Genomic DNA, 12,293 nt, shown 5'->3' on the forward strand with positions numbered 1-12,293 from the left:
TAAAATAACATTTTTCTCCTACCAAACTGACAAAGATAAAAGTCCAGTATTCCTGAGGGATCAGGTACCCTATTCCCCACTGGGGTCTAATTTCCCCTCCTCTTGAAAGCAGGCCAATTATAGAGACTTACTTGATCAATAGGACAAAGCAAAAATGATGCCTTGGAACTTTCAAAGTCAGTTCTTTACAAGTCTTACCACTTCTGTCTGGAAAGATTGCTTCTGGAACACCCTCCCTCAGAACGTGACCACTATACTGTGAAAAGCCAAAGTATCAGGGAGAGGGCACATGGCCAGGAGAAGATGTCTACTTCCTATGTGGGTCAAGTTGGAGCATCACCACCCTCAGCTAAGCATTTTTCCTTAGATGTCTTAACCATTCAGAGTAAATGGACTTGAACTATCTTAGGAGGCAGTGAGTCCCCATGTATCATCCATTCTCAGGCTGCCTGGGTGGTTAGTGGTGGTTTGTCTATCTCAACGGGTTCATAAAAACCAAGAGTGACACCTAACTGAGTAAGAGATGATGACACCTAAGTAAACAAGGAAGGGGAAGAACAAGGTGAATTATGTTTCTCTTTTTTTTTGGAATTCTGCTGTGAGAACAAGGCTGGGTTGATATCTGGGAATGACCATCCAAGAACTGAGTCATAAGGAGTATAAAACATTGGCTACTCAGCTGGAGACAATAAATTATCCTAAGCAGAAGTCTCCAGTCAGGGAGAAGGCATCACTAAAACATCAAGTGCTGTGCTTTGATTGCTGTGGATTTGCTAAGTTGTTCCTAGAGCATTACATCATGTGAAAAAGAAGGTTTTCCACAAATAAAGAGAACTAGGTTCAAGTCACTGCCAGAAAGGCAGAGAGGCCTCTGCAACTGATGAGAAATGGTTTCAAATTCTGGCAATGTCAGTTACCCTCTGTAACCTTGGAAAAGTCAAACCTCTGCTTCCTTTTCTGTAAAGTGGGGTTAAAAACCTTGCCTCACCATGTCGTTTGTGAGAATAAAATGAGCTAACACCTGCACTGTGCTTAGCATGTGCCTGGCACACATAGTGAGAGTCTCAAAATGGTAGGTCGTGTACTTGCTCCTATTGCCAGTGATTTGCTGTTTGATGCAAATTGCTTAACTCCTGGCTACCTTGGAAGTGATGCCGCTGGTTCATCTACCTCCCAGGATTAGCAGGGAGGTCACATGAGAAATGGACTGAAGGAGGACAGTGTAGGAGGCACCCAGAGCTGAGCCTAGGGAAACAGAGCCTATGCATAGGGACACTGAGAACCCAGATGGCAAGGGAGCAAGTGACTAGAAAGAACACACATCTGCCACAGCAAGGAGCCTCAGAATGGTATTGAGGTACTCATAGAATCTGCCCCTTCTGCTTTCAGGAGCTTTAAGTACCTTAAGTTCAGCAATCCCACAACAGTTTGCAAATACTACAATTAAATGAGAAAACAGAGTCTCTACAAGGTCACACAGCTTGTAGACATCACAGCAGGTGCTTCACTTCCGCAGCCAGGAGAGGACGTGATGCTGAGGCAGCTACTGCTGAGGCTTCCTGTCCTACTGAAAACCAGCTCGAGCAAGCCTGCGGCGGGGCTCCTCCTGCTGGGGAGGAATGCTGCGCCCGGAGCCTGCTTTGCTCTGGTGCCCGTGCAGATCCATAAAGACGCCACAGCCAGCATGATGGACTCCCGACTGAGCCTCCCATGACCACCAGGGACCTCTGCAGATAAGAAGGAGCTTGCTTCCCAGGACTGGCTTATAGCTGAAGACTGCTTTTAACCCAGCGGATCAGAGTGTCACCAGTGACACCAGTGACCTGTTCTGAGGACAAGGGCACACCCACATCCTCCCATTCACTTTTACCAGCTGCCTTACAGTTCTGCCACTTGGCACAAGAAGGGAAGAAGAAGAAGGGAAGAAATCTCCCCACAACCCATTCCCAGCCAGCCACTTCCAACTGCGGGATTCCAATTTCCTCGTTTTTTCTCTCTCTCTCTCACACACACACACACACACACACACACACACACACACACACACACACACACAGGGCCTTATGAATAGTGTTCACAACAGACATCAGATAATTGTCATCCTATGCAATTGTATTCTTGCAGGTTTATAAGAAAGAGCTCAGATTCCATCTCCCTCTTCATCTTTCCAGTTGCTATAAAATGATATTTGCAGCATCTTTATAGGATAAATCTTATCTCCAAGCATCTTCTGAAATGCTGCTGAGGAGACAATAAAGATCTGTAATAAATGATAAACATCTGTTTGATAAAAACTTTGCAACCATCTGTCTCTAATATAAGATCACACAAGGCCATTGTAATAGTTCCAGAGGGCATGCATCTCTCGCCTATTGAAACTAAACCACTCAGGCATGTGTTAGATTCAGATATGCCAACAGAGAATTTCCTGAGTCCTCCAGAGTCACCATGGTTTCAGCCTTGGCTGCACAATGGAATCACCTAGAAAGCATTAGAAAAATTATGCCAGGGCCCCAACCCAAATTGCTGATTTCATCAGTCTGGGGTGTGGCCTAGGCACCAGAATATTTAAAAGCTCCCAGATGATCTAATGCGTAGCCAAGCATGGGAACCATAGATCTTAAAGATTAGGAAAATCGGGCTCAAGGGCAATGATGAAAGAACCAGGTTTAAATACTCCAGAGGAAAAAAAGTGAAAAATGTTCTTCAGTGCATTCAATAGACTGTCTGTTACCCATACTCATTGAAGGGAAGATTGTCACAGACAACTGTAAGATCTTAAATTTGAAAGTTCCTTTATCACTTCCAAAAGCATCTGATCTTATTTTAACCTCACCACAAGCCTGGGAGGTAGACAGGGTAGCTAGGCTCACCTGACAGATAAGGAGCAGAAACCTCAGAGAGGCAAGTGATTTGCAAAGATGTAAGCGGGAGAATTGTTTTGCGAAAGCTACAGTTCAGAATGTTCAATAACCTCAATATTCAAACAATTTTATCTGGGCTGTTAAATTCCATTTTTTCCCCTGAGGAAGAGCAAAATCTGCTCATGAGTAAAAAACCAGGACACCTTTTAAGATAAGATAGAGTGGCAAGAGAAAAAAAGAATCAAAATGAAAAGTTCTTCAGAAAACGATAATGGAGAGCTGATTTCATACTGATGACAATAAGCAGCTGCCATTGTTTTATTTTTTCCTGTGCATAAATACACCTGGGCAGAAGACTGATACAACAACAGAAGTTTAGACAGTCAAGTGAACTTTCCAGTTTTACCACCCACGAGATCTTCAATTGGAACTTGTGGTCCTGAAGCCATACTAGAGGAAAATGGGGTAGAAGCTTCTATGAATTACCTTGATAGGAGATCAAAGGTCACTTTAAGTACTTTGAAAGAACTAAGATGATGTTACAACAGTCAATAATTAAGGAAAACTATTTCACTAAATGAATCTTTCCAACCTTTGAGATTTTAGGTTGCTCTCTTAGAGCTTTGGAAGCTGATTTTTTGGGGGGTTGGGGGAGTCACCTCATGTGTTTTCCCACCTACTTTCTTGTAGGGACAACACCCCCCTTTCACTTCATGTGGTCCTAGCGCAGCTGTAATCTGGTACTCAGGTCCCCAGATAGGCACATGATCCAGACTGGATCACTGATGGTACCTCATCCCTTAGTAATAGTAACTGGCCCAAGGGTGGCAGACATTACAAGCAGGGACAAGCAAGGTGTGTGTTGGTTACAGATCAATTACTCCAGCATCTGAAAAAACAAACCCCAAATCTCAGTAGAAATATATTGGAATTCACCTAAGTCCAATATGGCTTTCCATGTGGTCATTCAGGGACCCAGGTTCCCTTCATCTTGTGGCTACCTTCTTTTCTTGGATTTCAGAGTCCTCTCCATTCAGCTAGCAAATGGGGAAAGAGGATAGAGAATCACTTTTAGGAGATTTTTAAAGGCCAACTGGAAGTGGAAGCTTTCCCACCTACTTACATTTCATTGGCTAAATTCAGTCACATGGCTACTCCCTGGGTAAAGGAGGCCAGGAACGCCAGCCAGTTGTGAGCTCGGGAGAATGAAAAAGCAGGTTTGGTGAATAACTAGCCAGTCTCTGTCACAAGGTCTTTGTCTGGGATTGGTATACAGCTGTTAGGAATGCTAAACTGGGATTATGTCAGCTTGGAATACCAGCAACCATCTTTCCTAACTGCAGAGAAGAATGTGACCACACCAAAGAATAGTCAACCACCACACAATGGTGGAGCTAAGAGATGGAGAAAAGAGATAGGGAGGGAGAAGGAGAGACACTGAGAGGAGGAGGAGGAGGAAGAGGAAGAGGAGAGAGAGCGTGTTCCATTTTTATGAACTCTTTTGGTCAGTAGCAACTCTAAACTTCCCAATTATGGGTGCCATCAGGACCAGCGACATAAAAGAAAAATTTAGAGCCTCTTTATAAAAAATTATTGGGGGGAGGGGGGAAAAATTATTGGCCGGGCATGGTGGCTCATGCCTATAATCCCAGCACTTTGGGAGGCTGAAGCAAGAGGATTGCCTGAGCCCAGGGGTTCGAGACCAGCCTGGGCAACTTGGTGAGACCTTGTCTCTACAATAAATCAAAAAATTAGCAGGGCATGGTGGCACATGCCTGTAGTTCCAGCTACTTGGAAGGCTGAGGCAGAAGGATCATCTGAACCCAGCAGGTCGAGGCTGCAATGGCCCTGAGCATGCCACTGCCCTCCAGCCTGGGTAACAGAGTGAGACTCCAATTTAAAAAAAAATTATTAAGAATTTCAAGACAGCAACAGTCTTATCTGGCTGGAAGGCTTATAGATAACCACACCCTTGCTCCACCTCCTTTATGGTTATTACACCCAGAGTTGATCAGTAAATATGTGATGAGCAAATCAATGATCAATGAATTCTTTTTTTTTTTTTTTTTTTTTTGAGTTGGAGTCTCACTCTGTTGCCCAGACTAGAGTGCAGTGGCCACTCCCGGCCACCGCAGCCTCGACCTGCTGGGCTCCGGTGATCCTTCCGCCTCAGCCTTCCAAGTAGCCGGAATTACAGGCATGCGCTACCACGCCTGGCTGATTTTTGGATTAATTGTAGAGATGAGGTCTCGCTCCCCAGGCGGGTCTCGAACCCGCGGGCTCAGGCAATCCACTCACCTCAGCCTCCCAAAGGTGCGGGATTACAGCCTGAGCCACCGAGCCCGGCTGAAATCAATGAATTCTTAAGTGTATTGACTGCATACTATGTGCCAGGCATATCTTGCGAGACCCAAACTGAAATCAGACATGGACCCTGGCCTCAAAGGGCTTATAATCTAATGAATGATACAGATATATCATAAGTACTTCAATGTTCATTAATCTCTCCACTTGGTCCCTGCCCCAGGTAAGCTGCCCCAGGTATACTGGTGTCCATAAGCACCTATCTGTTAGGCACATTTGTCAAGTACCTGCTGTGTGCCCAGAAGGTAGGTACGCAGAGGTAAAAGACCTGCTTCCTACACTTAAGGATTTCACACTTAAGGCTGAAGGCAGGAGAACTGTGAAGTGCAGGGAAGAAGTGACAGAAAAATCATGTACATATTCGCATCACTGTGTGCCAAATACAGGGACAGAGGAGTTTGGGCCTGTTCTGAGAGCACAGAGGATCTATAATGCTGAGAGGCAGTGTGGTGTGTGGAAGGAATCTTGGTTCCAGTTCTAGGTGGCCACTTGATGCCTAACCTGAGACAAAACCTAACGTTCTGGTCAAGATCTAGTGAGATAATGTAAGTGAAAGTACTCTGTAAATGGCAAAGAACTGTTCAAATGTTAATAAATTACAAAGTCTTTTCTGTCTGTTAAGGTAAATGGAGGTACTGTAGGCTGGTGCCACAGGAATAAAGCAAAGATTTGCAAAGGTAAAGCAAGAGTTTATTCCACTCAAGAGAGAGCAGAGCTGACACTAAGAGGTAGAGGTAGTACAGCCGGCGGAGGGGTAGAGGGACTGAGGAAGGAGGACTTTGAAAGTTTTAATCAAGGCGACAGGGAAAGAAAACTTTCCAGCAGTTGTATTTCTAAATGTTAATAACACCAGTGTCTCGTGTCCTTGGCATTGTTAGGGCAGCCAGTCCTGTGACTTCAGGGTCTTCAGCCTCTGGTGGGTTGGTGGACAGTCACTAAAGGCTTATTACAGTTAGGTTACCTTGGTCTTGTATAGTTGGTAAACAAAAGCCTAAATAGGCCTACTTGGGAGATGCAAACCAATTATTAATAGCTGCCTCCAGAAATCTGGTTCTGTTCTTGGCTAATGATTAAGAAGTGGGGAATGGGACAGACAGCTAGCAAAGTATGACAAAGCTTAAGCAATGTTCAAATGACTGTTCTGGCCGGGCTCAGTGGCTCAGCCTGTAATCCCAGCACTTTGGGAGGCTGAAGTGAGTGGACTTCCTGAGCCTGCGGGTTAGAGAGCAGCCTGGACAACTCGGAGAAACCTCATCTCTATAATAAATAAAAAATTAGACCGGCGGGGTAGCGCGCGCCTGTAGTTCTGACTACTTGGAAGGCTGAAGCAGAAGGAACACTGGAGCCCAGCAAGTCAATGCTGGGGTGGTCGTGAGTATACCACTGCACTCCAGTCAGAGCGACAGAATGAGACTCTGTCTCAAAAAAAACAAAGACTGCTCTTTTGCTGTTACTCCGTTTGACTTCACCCTTTCACTGTCCATAGCAATATTACTAGACTGGCTTATTTGAATAAAAGATACACTATTTGTGTTCCTTTAGCAATCTGGGGCTGCTGCTTTTTTTTTTGAGTTGGAGTCTCACTCTGTCACCCAGACTGGAGCGCAGTGGCCGCTCCCAGCCACCACAGCCTCGACCTGCTGGCATCAGGCAATCCTTCCATCTCAGCCTTCCAAGTAGCTGGAATTACAGGCATGTGCCACCATGCCTGGCTAATTTTTTGATTTATTGTAGAGATGAGGTCTCACCAAGTTGCCCAGGCGGGTCTCAAACCTGCGGGCTTAGGCAATCCACTCACCTCAGCCTCCCAAAGGCACGAGATTACAGGCTGAGCCACCGAGCCCTGCTAGGGGGCTGCTTCTTTGCCTAGCAACTTGATTTCCTTATTACCGTGGAGAGACTAACCTCAAATAAATCCCCTTTTGCCCTGGGTTCTAGAACTTGCATGTCTAGTGAGAGCCTAGCAAAGGCTCACAGCCCTGAGCAGGTGCCAGAAGTAACTTCTGAGCAGTTAGTCCAAGCTCCCAGTTCACACAGAGAGGAACAACTTGTTCCTGGAATGTAATTTTCCCTAAATCAAATTCTAGCTGGGAGAGGAGACTAGGTTGGAGAACTTCCAAGTTTAATTGCAGGCCTTTGAGAATGTTGTATTTGTTCCAGCAAGGGAATTGTAATTGGAATGCAATACAATAAAATATTCTAGAAAACACTTCCCAACCTCTTGACTCGTGAATGTCTCAACAATGTAAAAACTTTAGAAACTAAAAAATCATGGTTAAGCCAGGCACAGTGGTTAATGCCTGTAATCCCAGCACTTTGGGAGGAAGAGGCTAGAGGACTGCTCGAGCTCAGGGGCTCGAGACCAGCCTGAGCAACATGGTGAGACCTCATCTCTACAATAAACCAAAAAAAGTAGTTGGGTGTGGTGGCACATGCCTGTGGTTCCGGCTACATGGAAGGCTGAGGCAGAAGGATCATTGTGGTGGCCGTGAGCGTTCCACTGCACTGCAGCCTGGGCGACAGAGTGAGACTCCAACTCCAAAAAAAAAAAAATCATAGATATGATAATACAAATTTAATGTACTATATAATAATATTTATAAAAAGAAACAGATGTCAGTTCCTCCTTTTAACAAATGAGTCAAGGTATTAATTTTAAATAGTTGTCTAAAAATGGCTTGTCAATAAATAAAAACTTTGAAATAACATACTGTGTTTTGTTGGAGACCATATGAATATTAAGATATAGACTGAAATTCAACTACATGGTGAATGATAGCATTAAAACTAGACACAAACTTTTTCATTACCTACTAGTGGAATTCTTGACACTTCCCTGATTTATTGTGAGAAATCTAAGTGTTTTGTTTCCAAATGGCAAGAAAAGGGGAGAAGGTTTTAGGTTGCTATTTGTACGTTTCAGAAAATAAAACATATGGATGTGACAATTATTTTCAAGAAATAAAAAGTCAGATTAGATTGTGGAAGAATTTTTCACCAAATGACTGTAACAAGGATCTGAGTAAAGAGCATCTTTAGGCTAATTTGCAGAGTTACCATCCCTTGTGTGCATTCATTAACTTATTGCATGTCAGCATGAATGTTCCACAAGCATTCTATCTTTAAACAATGCTTCATTATGGAATCAAATAACACTATATGACTAGTGTCAAACGAATTGCAACTTTCTTGTCAGTGTGTGGGGCATGATTAGATCCTCATTTAAAGAAATAAACTGCAAGAATAATTTACTGGGAATAGGGAAATGGACTGGGTACTAAAAAATATTAAGGAACTGCTGTTAATTTTGTTAAAAGCAGTAGTGTAAGCCGGGCTGACACCTGTAATCCCAGCACTTTGGGAGGTGGAAGCAAAAGGATTGCGTGAGCCCATGGGCTCAAGACCAGCCTGAGCAACTTGGCAAGACCTCGTCTCTACAATAAATAAAAAAATTAGCCGAGTATGGTTGTATGAACATTTAGTTCCAGCTATTTGGAAGGCTGAGGTGGAAGGATCACTTGAGGCAGAAATCATGACAAGTCAAGGCGGCGGTTGCCGTGAGTGTGCCACTGCACTCCAGCTTGGGTGACAGAGTGAGACTCTGATTCAAAAAAAAAAGTGGTAATATAGTTATCAGCCAGGCACGGTGAATCACACCTGTAATCCCAGCACTTTGGGAGGCCAAGGTGGGAGGATTGCTTGAGCCCAGGAGTTTAAGACTAGCTTAGGCAACATAGTGAGATACCATTTCTACAAAAAAAAGTTTAAAAATTAACCAGGTGTGGTGGCACATGCCTGTAGTCTCTGCTACTCAAGGAGGCTGAGGCAGAAGGATTACCTAAATCCAGAGGGTCCAGGCTCCAGTTAGTCATGATCTTGCCACTGCACTCTACCCTAAGCAACAGACTCCCAACCCCCCCCCCCCCAAGAAAAGTATTATAGTTTTGTTTTTTTTTAGAAAGCAGGATTTATTGTGAGGACAGAAAAGCTCCCACAGTGGGAGGGGATTCGAGGGGGTTGCCCTAGTAGTGTAGTTTCATAGGGAAAATATCTTGTTCCTATGCAGTGCATCCTAAAGTATTCAGGGATGAAGTGTCATGATTTCTGGGATTCATCTTAAAATACTTCACAGAAAAATACAGCCAGGTGCGGTGATTCACACCTGTAATCCCAGCACTTTGGGAGGTGGAAGCAAGAGGACTGCCTGAGTCCAGGGATTCGAAACTAACCTAAACAACTTGATGAGACCTCATCTCTACAGCTGGGTGTGATGGCGGGTGCCCATGGTTCCAGCTATTTGGAAGACTAAAGCAGAAGGATCGCCTGAGCCCAGCCTGAGCACAGAGTGAAACTCCAACTCAAAAAAAAAAAAAATACTTCACCAAAAAGAAAAAAAAAAAAGATATGCTAGTAACTATTAAACCTTGGTGATGAGTATATGGGGCTCCTTAAACTTTTTCCTCTAAAAAAAGTGCTTGAAGCCGGGCTCGGTGGCTCAGCCTGTAATCCCGCGCCTTTGGAAGGCTGAGGTGAGTGGATTGCCTGAGCCCGCGGGTTCAAGACCCACCTGGGCAGCGAGACCTCATCTCTACAATAAATCAAAAAAATCAGCGGGGCGTGGTAGCACATGCCTGTAATTCCGGTTACTGGGAAGGCTGAGGTGGAAGGATTGCTGGAGTCCAGCAGGTGGAGTCTGCAGTGGCTGGAAGCGGCCACTGCACTCCAGTCTGGGCGACAGAGTGAGACTCCAACTCAAAAAAAAAAGTGCTTGAAATTTTTAATGTTTTTTTTGTTGTTGTTGTTAAAAAAAAAATGTAGTCAGAGTGGTCCCACCCCACCCTCGCCCTCTAGTGGCCAGTGGTGTTGAGCTGCCTGCACACAGACGGCCGGTCCCAGGGTGGAGCGTGTCAATCCTTTTCCTCAGAACACCACCGCCAGCTCATCAGATATTCACAAGGAGGCTCTTTTTCATTCTTTTATTTGTGGTTACTGAGTTTTTACAAATAGAAATGGAAGCAGACATCGTTCATTCCCCTGACAACCTCCACACAGAGCAACAACTTTTGAACCCTTGTGAATGTGCATGCCAGGAGCTGGGATTGGCAGCAGTAGGACACCTGGTGCCTGAGGAGGCTGGTGGGTTCTGTCACCACTGAGGTTGGCATAAAAGCTTTTCATCGGCGGCCAGTTACTTTAACTTAAAAAGAACGCCCTGGTGGAAACCTGGGGTCTTTTTTCTTTGGGAAGAGTAGCTACATGTAGGGTGCAGGGGAGGAGGAAAAAAGCAGACATTCTCTTAGCCAGCCTCCTCTGAACCTCCCTCCAGGTTAACCTTTCCTCTCACACATGCTGGCCTACATCCAGGCACACAGAGGCCTGTTTCTAGGTCTCCCCGGACACTTTTGCCCCTACTGAGTTGTCTGCTTACTGAGGGTTGCTTCTGCTTGTTCCAAAATTTGTTTATGCCCTTTCTCTACTGTTATAATTAAAGTACACACAAATCAATAAAACTTAAGTATAGAACTCCCACCAGACAACACGTACATGTTACCAAAAGTGAGCACAGCTTGGACCTACATCAAAAGTTTGGCAATTGGGTGAACTTTTTTATGTCTTAAAATATGTAAGATGTTTACAGTATACATTTTAATGTGTGATTCTCAACTTCTACCAATTATTTTAGTAAGCCAATCCACTCCTTCATCTTGTTAGTGTTGGACAAGAGGTTTTCCACCACCCAACAAGTTTCTATCCAGATTTGAGTAAAAATAATTCAAAACGAGATCATTCAAACATAATTTTTTTTTCCCACTGAGCTTAGTCAGGGAATAGATGGATTTCTCCCTGTTGGTGTAATTCCTTCTGGCATTTTACTTAAACTATGATTAAGGTCCACTTGTGTTTTCTGAGCATACACTGGTAGTTAGGACTCTTCACCTATCCCCGTGCACCCTACTACAACCCGAGAGTGTGTGAGGAGGCCACCTTGCCTTCCAGATTTTCCACAGATGATGCACACATTGGATAATCCATGTGCCCATCATCAAGATCTACCCATGTTAGAGAGTGGAAGCACAGTGAAGCTTCTAGCAAGCTCTTCTAGAACATTTCCCTCAGGTGCTTCGAGGTCAGTTAGGGGTTTGGGCATCACTTTCTGAGGAAAGTCAGCGAGCAGGTGCGACCAGATACAAAAGAAACCCCAGAATTCAGAGGCCTGGGTTCTTTTAGAGCAGCATTTGAAAGCTCTGAAGCTTAGTCTCCGGAAGGAGCTGCTGGGGCTTGGCTACATGTCACATGATGACACTGTGGGGTAATGAGCAACCTACCTCCACCCCCAGCTGCTTTTCTTGCACAGCAACTGAGACCCCCCACCCCCACCCCAATGCCAAGGTAGGAGATGAATCAGACAACAGGTAGGTAGAGATGGAGCCTTTGGACCTGTCCCATCACAGCCCAGAATTCAAGGACTCAGGGGCAGAGGCTCTTTGTGCAGGAACAATCTCACCGCCCATGGGGATCTGACTGCAGCTTAAGGCGGAAGAAGTGTGTCCCTCTCTGAGCCTCCGTTTCCTCATTTTCTAGCTCACCGGCATGGATCTAACGGTCTCTCCCTGCTGGCCCACGAGGCTGTAACCCACCTGCAGTGGTGAGATCAGTCAGTCACCAGCAGAGAACAAACACCACCCAGCAGGGCCCTTATTACCCACGGAGGGGTTGAGGTCGGGGATAGGAGGTGGGGAGGCGGTGGGAGTGAATGGGACACCCCCGAAGTTGGGGTGAGAACCCAGGTCTTGCAAAAGGCAGGGCACTCCTCCCCTTCCAGACAGTAGCAGCAGACGGCAGTGGGGCATGGACTGTCTGCCAAGCCCTTGAATCTGCTGGCTGGGTGAGGGGCTGCTCCAGGACTCGCGCAGGAGAAGGAGAGACCGGATGCAGCTCCAAGCCCCAACCGGGCGGTGGCCAGAGGAAGTGGGCGGGGCAGGAGAGGCTGCAGCGTCCTGGGATGGGGCCGCCTCTGGTCTCGGGTCTGGGGTGGGTGGGACGGTTCCAGGACCTGGCGACCCG

This window comes from Carlito syrichta, unplaced genomic scaffold (assembly GCF_000164805.1).
Source record: "Carlito syrichta isolate Samal-C Ts95f unplaced genomic scaffold, Tarsius_syrichta-2.0.1 Scaffold303148, whole genome shotgun sequence".
NCBI classification, from domain to species: Eukaryota; Metazoa; Chordata; class Mammalia; order Primates; family Tarsiidae; genus Carlito; species Carlito syrichta.